The 13,960-nt window shown below is 40.3% G+C and overlaps 1 protein-coding gene across 1 annotated transcript in view; it reads left to right on the top strand.

The window, feature by feature from the left end:
- Nucleotides 1-2,101, top strand: part of kcna4 (potassium voltage-gated channel, shaker-related subfamily, member 4) — a 48,450-nt gene extending 46,349 nt beyond the window's left edge. The window contains exon 2 of the mRNA XM_052063127.1: nucleotides 405-2,101. The gene's annotated coding sequence lies outside the window, so the exon portion shown is untranslated. The remainder of the gene's footprint in view (nucleotides 1-404) is intronic.
- The last annotated feature ends 11,859 nt before the right edge of the window (nucleotides 2,102-13,960 follow it).

The raw sequence follows: 13,960 nt of genomic DNA on the forward strand, positions 1-13,960 counted from the left end.
AAACTAACAAAACCAAGACATCCTACTAGGCGAGACAGACTTTTGGTACAGCCACAACAAATTATTTGTGAATTCTGACATAAGACAAAGAATGGAGGAAGTAGGAGTAACACCTATTAATCCACCACATAAAATATTGTAGCAAAGTGTTTGTATTTTTGCAATGCCATGATATTGATTTTAGCGGAATTCAAAACACTCAAACAATGATTTGAATTCCATGCTCCCTCACTGTTCACATGTGAGCCGGCAGCTAATGAGAACGATGGTGACGTGAAGCTGAAAGCCGAGGCATAACCTGCGGCAGAATTGTCGCAAGACTGCTCGTATTTTGAATCTATTTCAAACCCCATTTCCTGTTTTGTCTGTGTCATTTCCTCTTTGTGTGTGTGTGTGTGTTGCAGCTCTGCCAGTTTCAGGGCGTAAACCCAGCATCTCTGGAAGTGGCAGGGAACCAACACAGCATTGTGACCGCGATGGTGGCTAAGAGAAGAACAACAGCTGGAGGGGACTCAACAACAAGGGGCGCATGTGGGGGTGGAACCGCTACTATCTGAAATAGGTAAACAACCCCGGCAGGGTTGAGTCAATGAATAAACCGTGGCCCAGAATGATTGCCTTAATTACCGCACATTTACAGATGTACGAAGCGACGATGTGAGACTTAGACTACGATGTTTTCTTAACACGTGGAAAAAATGTCTTGTAAGCGAAAGGTGTGAACATTTTAACATGGGAGAGAATAGTATTTGGTTTTAATGTGAAAATGGCAAGTTTTTCGCTCTGCCTACGTGCAGCCGGCCATGTGACTTACTGTCTTGTTCTTCTCTGGTACTGTCATCCAAACAAGGCTGACTTGAGTCGCTCAAAAGCTGGCAACAAAGTTTTCCCCTCGGCCAAGTTGTGTCCTAACGTTCCAACTCTCATTGATGAATTGTTTTTGAGGCCGGAAGATACATCGGCGTCACGTCGTAGAGCGCATTAACATACACTTTCACTAAAACAAAGATGTCAGGCACATAAACCCGACCTTAAATATCTGTCGCAGAGCTGCCGTCCCAGATGATGGATGGAACTCGACAGTACTCTAGCCAAGATTCCCTCTCTGAAAAGACACTACACCTTAGGTTGCTCTCAGATGCAAACAACAAACGGACCAGCTGCTTTGTTGACTTGTTTCCACTTTTAAGTGTATGCAAAGTAACATGAACGTGTGTTCTCTATTTTTTTAAACCTAGCCTTGCTGAATACATAACCAAAGGTGAAACCCCGAATTTATTGTATGTTGTGCTCAGATGTTGTGTTCTAGAGGCACACCGACTAGGAGACAATGTACATAGCCGATGTTTATACTTGTGCGCCCTGAGAAGTGTTGCAGTCGTTTGAGACTTTCAAAACTTTATTTGACTGTTATACAACCCATCGATCACAATCATCATCTGTGTTTGTTTTGCCCTCGATGATACAATCACGTTGCTCATATTGTTGTGAATGCTGCTCTGACACGCCCAATTTCTTTTTAAAAAATTTGTTTGTGTCTTTTTTTTTTTGTTTAAGCATCGCCCATCAAAAAGTCATTATTTGGAAACACAAGATTACTAATGTTGTTTGGGCACTGAGGAATTGAATTGCCTCTTTGCGCTCTGATGTTATTCACTCACATGCCCGTTTTGCATTCTGAACTGCTTCTATTTGGTTTTCTTTTACATACCGTGTTAATTATACTGGCACTTAAAAAAAAAACTGGATTTGGAGCCCATTATCTTTTCACCTTTACGGAAAATCCAAAGTACACACTACTGGTCTTTATTTGAACAATTTCTATCTGTAATTACCTCAGTGCTTGTATCTCAGTTGGGGGGTTTACTCACTGAATGTTCCTGGTGTTTCCAAAGTGTCATAAAAACTTGTAACCATACAGGATAGCCACAATAGTTTTAAAATTGATGTCAGTGGTTGTTGTTGTAAATTACCCTACAAGGAGGATGTTTTTTTATTGGAAAATAGAGTGACTGTTTATCTTGTCACTTCAGCTGATTTAACAGCAGAGTCTCTGGATTAAAATTGACAGTTGTTTCTTGTTTGGAACAAAAAAAAAGAATAGCATAGGAAAAGTATTTAAGCGATCAAGTGAACAAATGGTGTCATGTGAGAAGTGAGAAGAACTTAAATCCTGTTGATGAAGCTCTGAAGCGTCGACGACAATGAGATTAGATTCAGTCTTTTCTTTATCAACTCTTGAATCATGTGCACTGTAAGCCCTTTATGATTTGAAAATATCAATCAACTAACCAGACATTTTATTTGATCATATTGTGAGGAAAAAAGTGTGACATTTTTGGGAAATAACACAATATTTACTCTCTGATAAAAAAGAGCATTGTGTAAATTATTAGGACACTGATATGCATATGCTTCTTTCCCATAGTTGGACATTTCTTACCTCCGATTATGCAAAGTGAATTAGAACACTGCTTGAAGTTGTTCCTATATCCGAAGAAACCCAATTCACAATCATCTATCCGTTCGTATTCTCTCGGAAAGAATTGACCACAATTGAGGTTGGACCTTGTCATTTCCAAGATGAGAAATTTCCAACATCCTAGCGGTCTTGAACACAGCATTTGCACAAAATGTTTTTGTTTTATATATTTATTTAGAAACATGTCAGCATAAGGCCAACGTTTGCATCAAATAGTGAAGTCTTCCTGACCTGGATAGTCATTCCTGATGAGACATCATTGTATGTTACTCACTTGATTGTGTCTTTCTGGCAAATGAGAGGGAGCTTTGATGGCGTTGAAGTCAACACCTCCCGTCACCCCGCATCAAACGGCATCAGAGGAGAAGGAAAGGAAACCGTTTAACCGGACCGTCTCTGACCCATTTCCTCAAGCGGGCTATTAATTAAAATAATGAACGTGGTTTGAGGCTGCAGTTATGTCAACTAGCCGTGACACGGTCCCTGAAATCTGCTTTTGTCGGCACACCAGAGTAGTGCAACATTAATCAACATTTTAGAGCCGATTGAAAGACTCACGCAACTAATTAGAAAAGGTCCTAACCCAGAGTTACAGCACATTATCCATGCTGACATGTCATTGAGATTAAAAAATGAAAAATAGTGATCAGAGAAAAATGGTCATAGTTTGTGCTAACCGTGGATGTTTCAAAGGCAGTGCTTCAGGAAACATTGCAAATGTGGTCATGTTAGGACTTGAAGAAAGTAAAAGCATCCACACACGACTAATTTCACCCGTCACACTGCAAGATCCCAGCGACAATATGTTAAACGGTTGATATGCTGACATATTAACACAAGGTCGAGTCATATTTTCCACACGAGGATCAATACCTGCCTTGATTTTGTCACATAAGGATATTCCAACTTCATCAAACATGCACACTAAATACATTACAATGAATAATTTATCCTCTAACAATCACTCTGGCAAATTTCACTTCAAATTGTTCTTTTGAGCTGTAGAATATTCAACTAAATCTTGAAAGTCATATTTTTCAGGGCTAATATAGTACAGTACAGTCTTATATACTGTATATCTGAATATATACATATTTGACTGTGGGGCTTTGCGCTCATGTACCAGAGATGAAAGTGGACTTTCCTGAAAATTCCTGGGGGAAAAGAAAAAAAAAAAAAAATATATATATATATATATATATATTAGAGCTGTCAAACGATTAAAATATTTAATCTAATTAAAAATGCAACTGTCATAATTAACTCAAATGAACTAAAACAATAATCATGATTACTCACACATTTTTTATCGTTTCTGAATTTGCTTTTACATTTTTTTGTCCTATTTTTCCCCATTTTAATGCTCTCATCAACTTGGAATCATGAATCAGTTTTCTATGTGCCAAATGCAAATATTTACTGAAATAATTTAAATTTTCAATTTTACATGAACATTTTTCACTTGGAGCAGGTGTTCACACATAATCTCTCACACAATATTAGTGTCCATCAACAACAGTGAAAAAAAATATTTTGTCACACAACAGCTGCTTAAACAGCTTTTTTAATGAAATCAAAACAGAGCAATATAACATTATAAAGTGCACATCTAAGGTAAACTAGTACTCAGCCTATAGTGGATTTAAACCATGGTTGCATACTTCGTTTTTCTCAAGTTTGCTTTGAATAAAGCAGTCTGTTTCTGTATGTTTGTTGGAGAATAACGAGACCCCAGACATCAGTGTTTGTTATGTGCCGCTGTATTCAAAACTGCTGGCCGTACAAACAAGCGCAAGCACTTCCCCCGTGCTGCTGGGGCAAACCATTCTGAAAGAGGGGGGTTCACTCCCCCTAACACAGTCAGGCTATGTTGATTATGTTGGTCCTTCTTGCGCAGAAGTCTCTCTACGAATTTTGTGTCTACCTCATTTCGGATGACAACACTTGGTTCGATGACAACACTGGAGACGTTTAATTTTCGCTAGGTCGCTACAACAGCAGCTCACTGACACTGTCAGACGAACACAGAGAAGCTCCACCCGCTCTATTTATATGGACACGGAACGCTGTAACCTTCCACACAAAATAGTTCCAAACAAGTAACAATCGCGTCACTGGCATAAATCTTATACCTGTATGACACACAGAGAGAGAAGAACAGGTAACTTTGGCCTTGTCAGCGGAGCAATCTGGCAACTTTTTAAAAGTAAACTTTCCATTCATAAACTCTTTAAGTATCCCTTTTCTGTGTTTCGCGCTGCCATGGCTGGCAAAACAGACATGGGCGTTTACCTCTGCAGTGCGCTTGTTGTTTTGTTTCTGGTGTATTTATAGAGCACCGTAACAAGCTTGTGACGTGTGCCGCGTTAATCTCGCGAGAAAAAATGTAATCCCGTTAAAATTCATTTAAATTAATGCCAATAAAAACGCGCTAAACTGACAGCTCTAATATATATATATATATATATATATATATATATATATACATATTCTTTTCTGTCTATATTATAGACAGACAAAAAACATCTCCCTTCAAGTCCTTTTCCTCAAGCCATGACCATTTGAACGTGTTCCGTCGATTGCACGTACGTCAGCTCGCCTGTCGACCTGTTTGAACATTGCGCTGGGGCCGTACTTGGCCGAACACGCATGAATTAGGTTACACAAAACGCTCTTCAAATATTCGACATTCAATGATTAATCTGCCTTTTGTGTGCACACATGCACCCTTTGTGGCTTCCGGTCTCGCCGAAATCTTCGAAATCTCAGAGATATGGCGAGGCCATGAGAATACGCGGGGAGGGGTCTGACTGTTCCTAGTGTTCGTGCCTCAACGTGGCGACGCTCATGAAAGCAAAACAACGAACTCAAATGCGTATTCGTTCAATGTTGTCAACTACTATCCAAATTAATTTTAGGCAATTTTTCCTCAATTTTCCGGAGGAATTTTAATGAAAATTCCAAAATCTGGAATTCCGGGAAAATCCGGAGGACTTTCATCACTGATGTCTAGAGGTTGCTGGAAAAAAGTGTCAAGACCTTGCCCATAAATTCACACAGCCCACATGTTAATAAATGGCTGCACCACTGAGTTCATATACTATAGGGTATACTATTGCTGCACAAAATTACGAGAGTTTTCATGTTTTGTCTTTGGGCAGTAGGCGGGTTACACCTACTGCACCGGTTGTCAGCCAATCATAGGGCACACATCAACGAACAACCAACCGTGCTCACACTCACACCTTGGGACAATTTAGAGTCTTCCATTCACCCACCATGCATGTTTTTGGAATGTGGGAGGAAACCGGAGTACCCAGAGAAAACCCACGCAAGCACAGGAAGAACATGCAGACTCCACACCGGAATCGAACCCTGCACCTCTGCACTGTGAGCCCCCCCAAAAAAAACTGCATCACGGGCAAGAGGTGGTGAGCATATCGGACTCACAGTTCTGAGGTTAGGGGGTTTGAATCCATGCTTTTGAATCCATTGCTTGTGTGGATTTTCTCCAGGTAGCCTGGCTTCCTCCAACTTTCAAGAAGCACGCGCGGCAGGTTCAGTGAAGTCTCTATATTGTCATTGAGTGTGTATATGTCCACTGGAATGATTGTGTACCCCACCTCTCACCCAAAGTCACCATGGAGAGGTTCCAGCTCACCTGCAACCCCAATAAGCAGTGCAGAAAATGGATCAAAGATGAAATATTGTTTCAGTGGCTTAGTCCAATGGTCCCCAACGATTGGGACGCGGTATCGGTACAGGGCATGGACTTGCATAAACCGGTCTACAGCAGAAAAAATGTTGGTCACCATTGCTTTAGTAGATTGTATTCGTTAAGAGTGCAGTTTTACTGAGATGTGGCCAAGACAGTGGTAAATTCCAAAACAGTACCTGCATTGAATCACCACGAGGCGTTTTCAGGAGCTTGTCCTCTCATTGTGGATTCATCTCATGAATGCAAATTCCTCATTGCACCACTTACTGAAATAGCAGGGAATTTTTAGCGACGCCTGCAGATGCATGACTACCTCACGCGCGACCATGGTATCCGCTGGCTCTCACATTAACGCTAATGCTGGCGGGGCCATCAGACAACACTCGCAACAAGGTGAGAGGAGAAAAGTGAAATTCTAATGAGGCCAGCCGCCAGCAAGAAAACACACGGAGGCTATGTTCACATAGAACAGAGGTGTCATAGCCATTGGCCCACAGGAGCACAATCAGGCCATGCTCATCACACACAGTTTACAGTTATTCTGAGGCATGACTTCTACAATGACTATACGGGTGAGCCCGGTGGAAAGACCTGTTATGGCTGCTGCCGTGTATGAATCCATCTGAGTCCATCGCTTCACAGGCATACTTTATTTATTACTATTCTCCGGCTGCAGAATAGGTCACATTTCCATGAATGGTCTGGTCAATGTTTCATAGGATGACGCCACAATTATCAATGAACAATTAAAAAATATATATATTATTCACCAACAGATATTTTAGTCATTCTCAGACTCTCTGTGATGTCTATTTCCCAGAAGGAATCAAGCTCAAGTCTATTATATATACTGTCTATACAGGGGCACCTCACTAAATTTGAATTACCCGATCTGCGGAAAACAATTTATTTCAGTTGTTCAATTCCAAAAGTCAAACTCATACGTTATGTAACTCGTGGCAAATGAAAATAAAAAATTCAGCACCGTAAAAATTTAATTTAATTGAGAAAATTCAAAATGTGTTTTTTTTTAACCCTTTCCTGAACCCTGTAGACCAGGGGTCGGGAAACCTTTTGACTAGAAGAGCTATGAAAGCAAAATATTTGGAAATATATTTCAATCAGAGGGTATTTTGATGCGAACATGGCATGTGTGAAAGTGGCGCTTTCCATTCGAGCGTTTCATCGATGGTATTTTGTCATTGCAAATTAGACACACCATAGAACGTGTTCTCTCCACAAAGGTGAATCAATTCGTCCTGAAGTGTACCATACATCTTTTTTTTCTTTTCGCCATCTTATTCGTCGAAGGATTAGCTTTGAGCTAATGACCGAGCGGGCTGATTCAAAAGGGGTCGTTTACCTTATTTACCCAGCAATGGATAACGTAAGCCAGTATCAGTCAGTACCAATTAAAATTGCTCCTGCCGCCAACTGCAGCCCTGAACAGGACACGAGCAGTGAAAAATCGATGGATGGATTAATCAAGAGAGAATATTTTGTTTTATCTGCGAGGCAGATGCAATCATCAAAATAGCCACACCTGGCTCGCGAGCCATAGGTTCCCGACCGCTGCTGTATACTGATAAAATGGTAAGCTGTCCCCTGTCGTCACTGCTGTCCCTGAAAGGCTAAAATCAGGAAACAGCTCAGAAGTGGTCTTTTGAAAAGTATTGTGTCATGCATCTGTATTATGCATTCACTTTTGGAATTGAACAACATCAACATGTTGATATTCTAATTTATTGAGATGCAGCTGCATGTAGTGCAGTCTTGGTCTTCCACTAGTGTTGTTTTTATGATGCTTATTCACAAGACTCATGCTGATGTTTAAAACATTAAATATTAGGACTTATACCCATCAGGATTACACCCTCCCACCCCTAAAAAACTATTTCAGCAACAATTTTTAAAGGGATGTCGCATGAGACAAGTAGGAACCGATTACATTTTGTACCCATCTAATGGTGGCCTAAGACTTGGCCATGACACAAAGTCACTCTTCCACCGTACGGCACTCTTACCCCACGACCATGCACAAATTCCAGGACATAAAATACGCTGACCGTAACCCTATTTGTAATGGTTATACTAAAAGTACAATTTCCAACATCTCGGTAGTCTCAAATGAAGCATTGCCACATATCTATTCGCATAATCAATACACAAATATAGAAATGTGAGACTGCTTATTTCTTTGTGAGCAAACAAGGGATCAAATCATTCCTGGTTGTTTAGCACAATAGATAGAACCATAAATAATAAGTGAAAGGTATGATACAATCTGAAAGGTATTCTCTGCCCAAAAAAGTACTTTTGCTGATGGCCGGTGATGAACTGCATGTAAAATTTAGTATGGAAATTGTAGATGACAAAATCAAGAGAGTTACTTGCAAAGAGGAAGAGTGGATGATGGAAGTAACCGCATTGGCCTTTTTGTTTCAGGACAATGTTACGGTAATCAAAAAGGTGAAGGTGATGTTGGAAACATAACTCAGCATGAATAATGTGTGGCAGTTCGAAAACACACACAAACGCATCACCCGGCAGGCTGTCAGAGTGATTATGTTCATTCATGCATCGTCCTGTGTTAGATAAGAGTGAGGGGCAAATGAATGCATGGCTGTCAGAGTGCCCCTGAGCAAAGCAACGCGGGCGTCGCTCACTGAAGCTGTGTGCAAACACGCTTGGCACCAGCCATCACTCATCAAGCAGTGACACATTCAACTCGATGCTGAAGGAGAAATTAAAGACACGGGACGGGAATAGAATTTCCACCTCAACACCATTTTAACCATGTGAAAATTGCTCTCCTCTGCCTGGGTGTACTTTGTCAGCAATCAGAAAAATGTTCACTGTGTTCAAAATAGAATACAAAGATGAAAATTGGACATAAATTCACATATAAATCTGACAGGTTCGACAAACGACAGTTCTTGCTTGTCAACGCAAGTTGGTACAGTTTGGACGTCCAAGGCTGCTGTTGATGTTTTTTAAGGTTATGACTTGGTTTTTATCCCCATCCGTCACTGTCGAACCATCTGCAGACGCAGTCAGCAAAGATGCTCTTTGTGTGCATGCTTCTACAAAGATTCCGCGGCTTTGCAGCTGCAGTGTTATGTTGTCCAATTACGGTGCTTTGTTTAGGTCAAAAGGTGGTGTTTGGAGCTGTAGCTGCTCTGATGTGACCGCTTCAAATACTCTCGCAACCATTACATTGTCTTGTCACTCTCCAAGAAGGAACGACTGGCTATTAATGAACATGTAAAATATTTCTACAGTTGAGGTGTAGGAAATATCCATGGGAGTTAGGGCCAGCCTTGCTTTTAAACTGCATGAAGCTTTGTTTTAAGAATAATGCATCCTTAAATCAAGTATGTTTTTATTTTTTTTTATTCTTCTTCTCTATCACACTATCTCTCACTCTCTCTGTATCTTTGGAGTTGATGTCTTTAATGATCTTTTTTTTGTTATGGTTAAGACCGCTGACTTCTGAATTTTCTACATTAACAAACATTTTATAGGCAGCAATATGAGATGTGATCGAAAATGGACTATGTGCAATGTTGAATAAAGAAAAATATAATATATTCAATAAAAATTCTTAAAACATTTTTTTGTGTGTACATTTTTTTTCTCTCAAGGTTGACTGGTGAATTAGAGGCGGTTTGAGGAGCAGAAATTTAGGGGTGCTATAAGGGGCGAATAAGAAACAACATAGCTGTCACTCATTTATTAAAACAATCATGATCAACATGAACAATCAAAAATAACCATTAGTGTTCGACTGGTTAGCACGTCCGGTTTGCAGCAGATGTCGGCGGTTCGCACGTTGAAGGAAAAGTTGTTTTGATAAAAACAATTGGACCATATTTTCCACACTAAAAAGTGCACTGGATTATGAGGTGCACCTTCAAATGAATGGCCTATTTTCTATTATTTTTCACACATTGGGCGCACCGCATTATAAGACCCAATCTACAATGCATCCACTAGATGGAGCTACGCTCAAGGAAACCCCAACAGAACGATCAGATGTCAGTAAAACGTATAATAAAGCAGTGACACTGTTCACCTAACCAACAACAAGTTATAACATTGACTCATTCATGGTGAACTCTCTTGCCGCTGCTCTATTTCTGCGTTCAACTGCGTAACCGATCGCCTTAAATTTGAACTCTGCGTTGTCACCATGTCTCGAGCAAGGAGCCATTTTGGGGTTGAAATATTCCCATAATGACCATACACAAGGTGCATCGGATTTTAAGGTGTGCTGTGAGCTTTTAAGAAAATGGAAGGCTTTTAGGTGTGCCTTTTAGTGTGTCACATCAAAAAACAAACAAAATTGTATATTTGACCAAAATATCCTCCCATATAATTTGTACAACAAAATAACTACAATTCAAGTTTGTCTTTAAGCTAGTTGGCAAATAAATTAAATACTCAAGTGGTTTAAGGCCAAAAGACTGCGGTAAAATATTATTCATACAAGAGGTGTGACTGCTGCCATAAAATCACAGCCAGCCAACTCAAGAAAGAAGGAAAAGAAAAAAAGTCCCTTTTAAAGACAATGATGATAATTACTGCAGCTGGCGGTGTTCCTGGGATCCAATTGCTGATCGGGCCTCCTTCGTTGGCACAGATTGGTGCTTCAAGTCATGGATGAGTGCCACCAATCAGGGAGGACCAGTTCGGCATTCTCACCATCCCACACAGGTCAAACACACACAAATAGAGTCCCCATACGGTTGGCAATACGGTCAGAAAAGACCATGAGCCGTGATAAATATTCCAAGTTGGGGAGAAAAATAAAATTAATTAGGAGAAATCCAAATTTCTCCTGCGAATCAGTTTTGTCTTCTCTGGTTGAATTGCGTATTCATGTTTATGAGTATGTCTGCCTCAGTTAGCAAACGTGTTCCTCTACCGTGGCCTTTGACGGTACTTGTTTCTGAAACCCGAGGACCGAGTGTACATGTTGAATCCCATTTAAATATTTTAAATGGGTCTTGCATGGTACAATTACTAGACTCTTGGACAAACACCAGTTCATTCATCAAGCCAGTTGACAGCCATCATGGAGGGTGTCATCTTCTTACCTTCACCCAAAGGCCATGGGAAAGACATCTTCGTATATGAAGTACAAATAAATCATCAATCATGTTTGACCTGAGAATAATAAAAGTAACTACCAGTGAATATGTCTTTTGCTTCAGAAAAAATATTTCTAAAATAATTTCATTCTTGGTCGAATATAACACCTATTTTTCATCCGGTTCAAGAGAACGAACTTGTGATGGTCTGGTTATGATAAAAATGATGTTATACTCACGAGACAGACCTCCCATCATGCACCACTTTGACCGATTCATGAACATTTCATGTGTTCCTCCATGATTGGTTTTATTTAGTTGTTGAGCGTTTAAATTTGCTTTTGCAATAATCCAACAGAGGACACCCTTTGATCATTAATCGATATTTATAAGTATTGAGTGACCCCCTTCACCCAAATAATGACACATGAATTAGAAGAAACACAACAAATTCATTGCACTGCTATATTTGAACTGTTCATGCCGTAATTGCAATTCTAATTTCAAATATATTAGGATTCACAATGAAAAACTGTTAGCAATATCAGCATTGAATATAAACACTAAAACAGGAAAGAACAAGATGGTGAGTTGTCATTTTCAGTTACGGCAGTCAGCATCTGCTTCGGCCTTCAAGAAAAGAAGTACATCACTCACAAGTGTAAAATGACACCTGACATGGAACAATATCTTGTCACATGGATTAAGCCATGCCAGTGAACTTGGTGTTCACCATTTTCCTTCGTGGAAACCCAATACCGGAGTAACAGCACAATGCCAGCCGCTGAAACCTGATCAGCCAAACCCCAAAAGGTAAACCCGCTCAACCCGGCACACATATGCTGAATAGACGCATCGTCTGCATCAACTGTGTTCGCTGCTCCACATACAGTAAACTCTTCTATTACATTCAGAGAAACGTCAGTTGGCCTTCCGTCATATAAATGCAGCCCATGACCTCCCCCAGGGGAGACATTTACGAGCTTGGATAGGACGACTCTGTTTACACTCGATTAACTGACGGGATAATCAGTGACATCGGATAGATGATTTCACAAGACAATTCATCACCTCTTATCGTTGCTCTAATATTTATTGTTGTCTGAGACTCATGGTCCATACAGAATAAATTCCAAACAATTTAATACATTCACGACAACGACAATGACGGATTGCTGCCTGTGTATATCAGTGCAGGTGCGCATTGGGGCAGGAATAGACACTCACTGTGACCAATTTAGTAGGTCAAACTTTTACCTCTTTCATCAATTAAGTTTCATTTTCATGACAGAAACATTGTGACGTTTTTTTAAAATCACATTTTGTAAAAGGTACTCAACAAAGAAGTCTGTAAGCATCAGATGTGGGTGCGTCAGTAAATTGTGCCGGTCTGTCATTCGTCATTCCGGCAGCGGCTCGGCCACCCGTCCGTCATTATCTCAAACCGACCAAATCGACGGCTGTTATTTTAACCACGTTTCCGTCATCACTAAGTTACCCTCGGAAATCCAATGAAGTCCCTCCAGCATTTTACTTGATGTTCTAAAAAGAATTGTCAGCACCCATATATCAGTCAATCCCCCCTGTAGCTCTGGGAGAGAAAAGAATCCTGGAGCCTTGCCTGTTGTAGGCATGTAGGGAGCATGTCGTACAGTATCTATCTCTTCATATCTGTGCTAATGATGTCATGAGTAACAATGTTATGAGAAGCGTAGCACGATGGTTGATATATAATTGGAAAGCTGAGATCATTGTCTGTGTGATGATACCAAAACTTCATTTCTGAACTATGGGTTATTCACTTATGTGACTCATTTGCTCTCCCGGGTCACAAATATAAAATGATGACACTCGCTAAGAGCTACATTAGGCCAAAACTCAAAAAAGGGGGGAATATTGATTTTAACAGAATAAATTGAGTTGTGAGCTTTGTCATTTGACAAAATAAATTCAGAAGTCAAGGTATCACTTCACTCATTTTATGTTTAACAAAGGAGTGATCTCGATAATATTTACAGTTCCAGTACTTGTTTCTCAATGGTGTCTGACTTCCTGTTACTGCACGACCACTAACCAGAGGGCACAGCCTTTCCACGGCTAGTTTGTCATTTAAATAGCGTAGTGGGCCTTGAAGACAAATTCCAGTTTTTGTAATGATGCATTAAAAACCAGGAAATATAATCCCAGCACTCATATTGAGCAAAGTTATTGTGATGGCAAGCTTTAAGAGGACCCATGAAGCTGTTTGTTAAAAAATCCAAATCTCTACCAACCATTATCCAGTAGGAGAGAATCAATTCCAACCAACTTATCATCACTTTGCTCTCTCCAACATGTTCTTCTTCTCTATACAGTACAAGCAAAAGGTCAACAAGCACACTCTTTGTCTTTGTCTGCTAACAGCCAGAGCTGGCCAAAATGCTCACTCGGCACTTAAGTAGGTGCGAATGTGGATGTGAATAGCTGTTTGTCTCGACATGTGCCCTGTGACTGAGTGGCGACCAGCGTGTAGGTCGCCTGAAGTCAGCTGGGATAAGCTCCAAGCATGTCACGTTTAAGTGGTGGTGGAGGTGGACCCCAAAAAGCAGGCACAAGAGAGGAGCAGGTTGTACTTGATGAATTGCATTAAAACAGAGAAAACTAAATCCTAAACAAAGTTTTGAAAAC

Source organism: Hippocampus zosterae, chromosome 4 (genome assembly GCF_025434085.1).
Source record: "Hippocampus zosterae strain Florida chromosome 4, ASM2543408v3, whole genome shotgun sequence".
In the NCBI taxonomy this organism is placed as follows: Eukaryota; Metazoa; Chordata; class Actinopteri; order Syngnathiformes; family Syngnathidae; genus Hippocampus; species Hippocampus zosterae.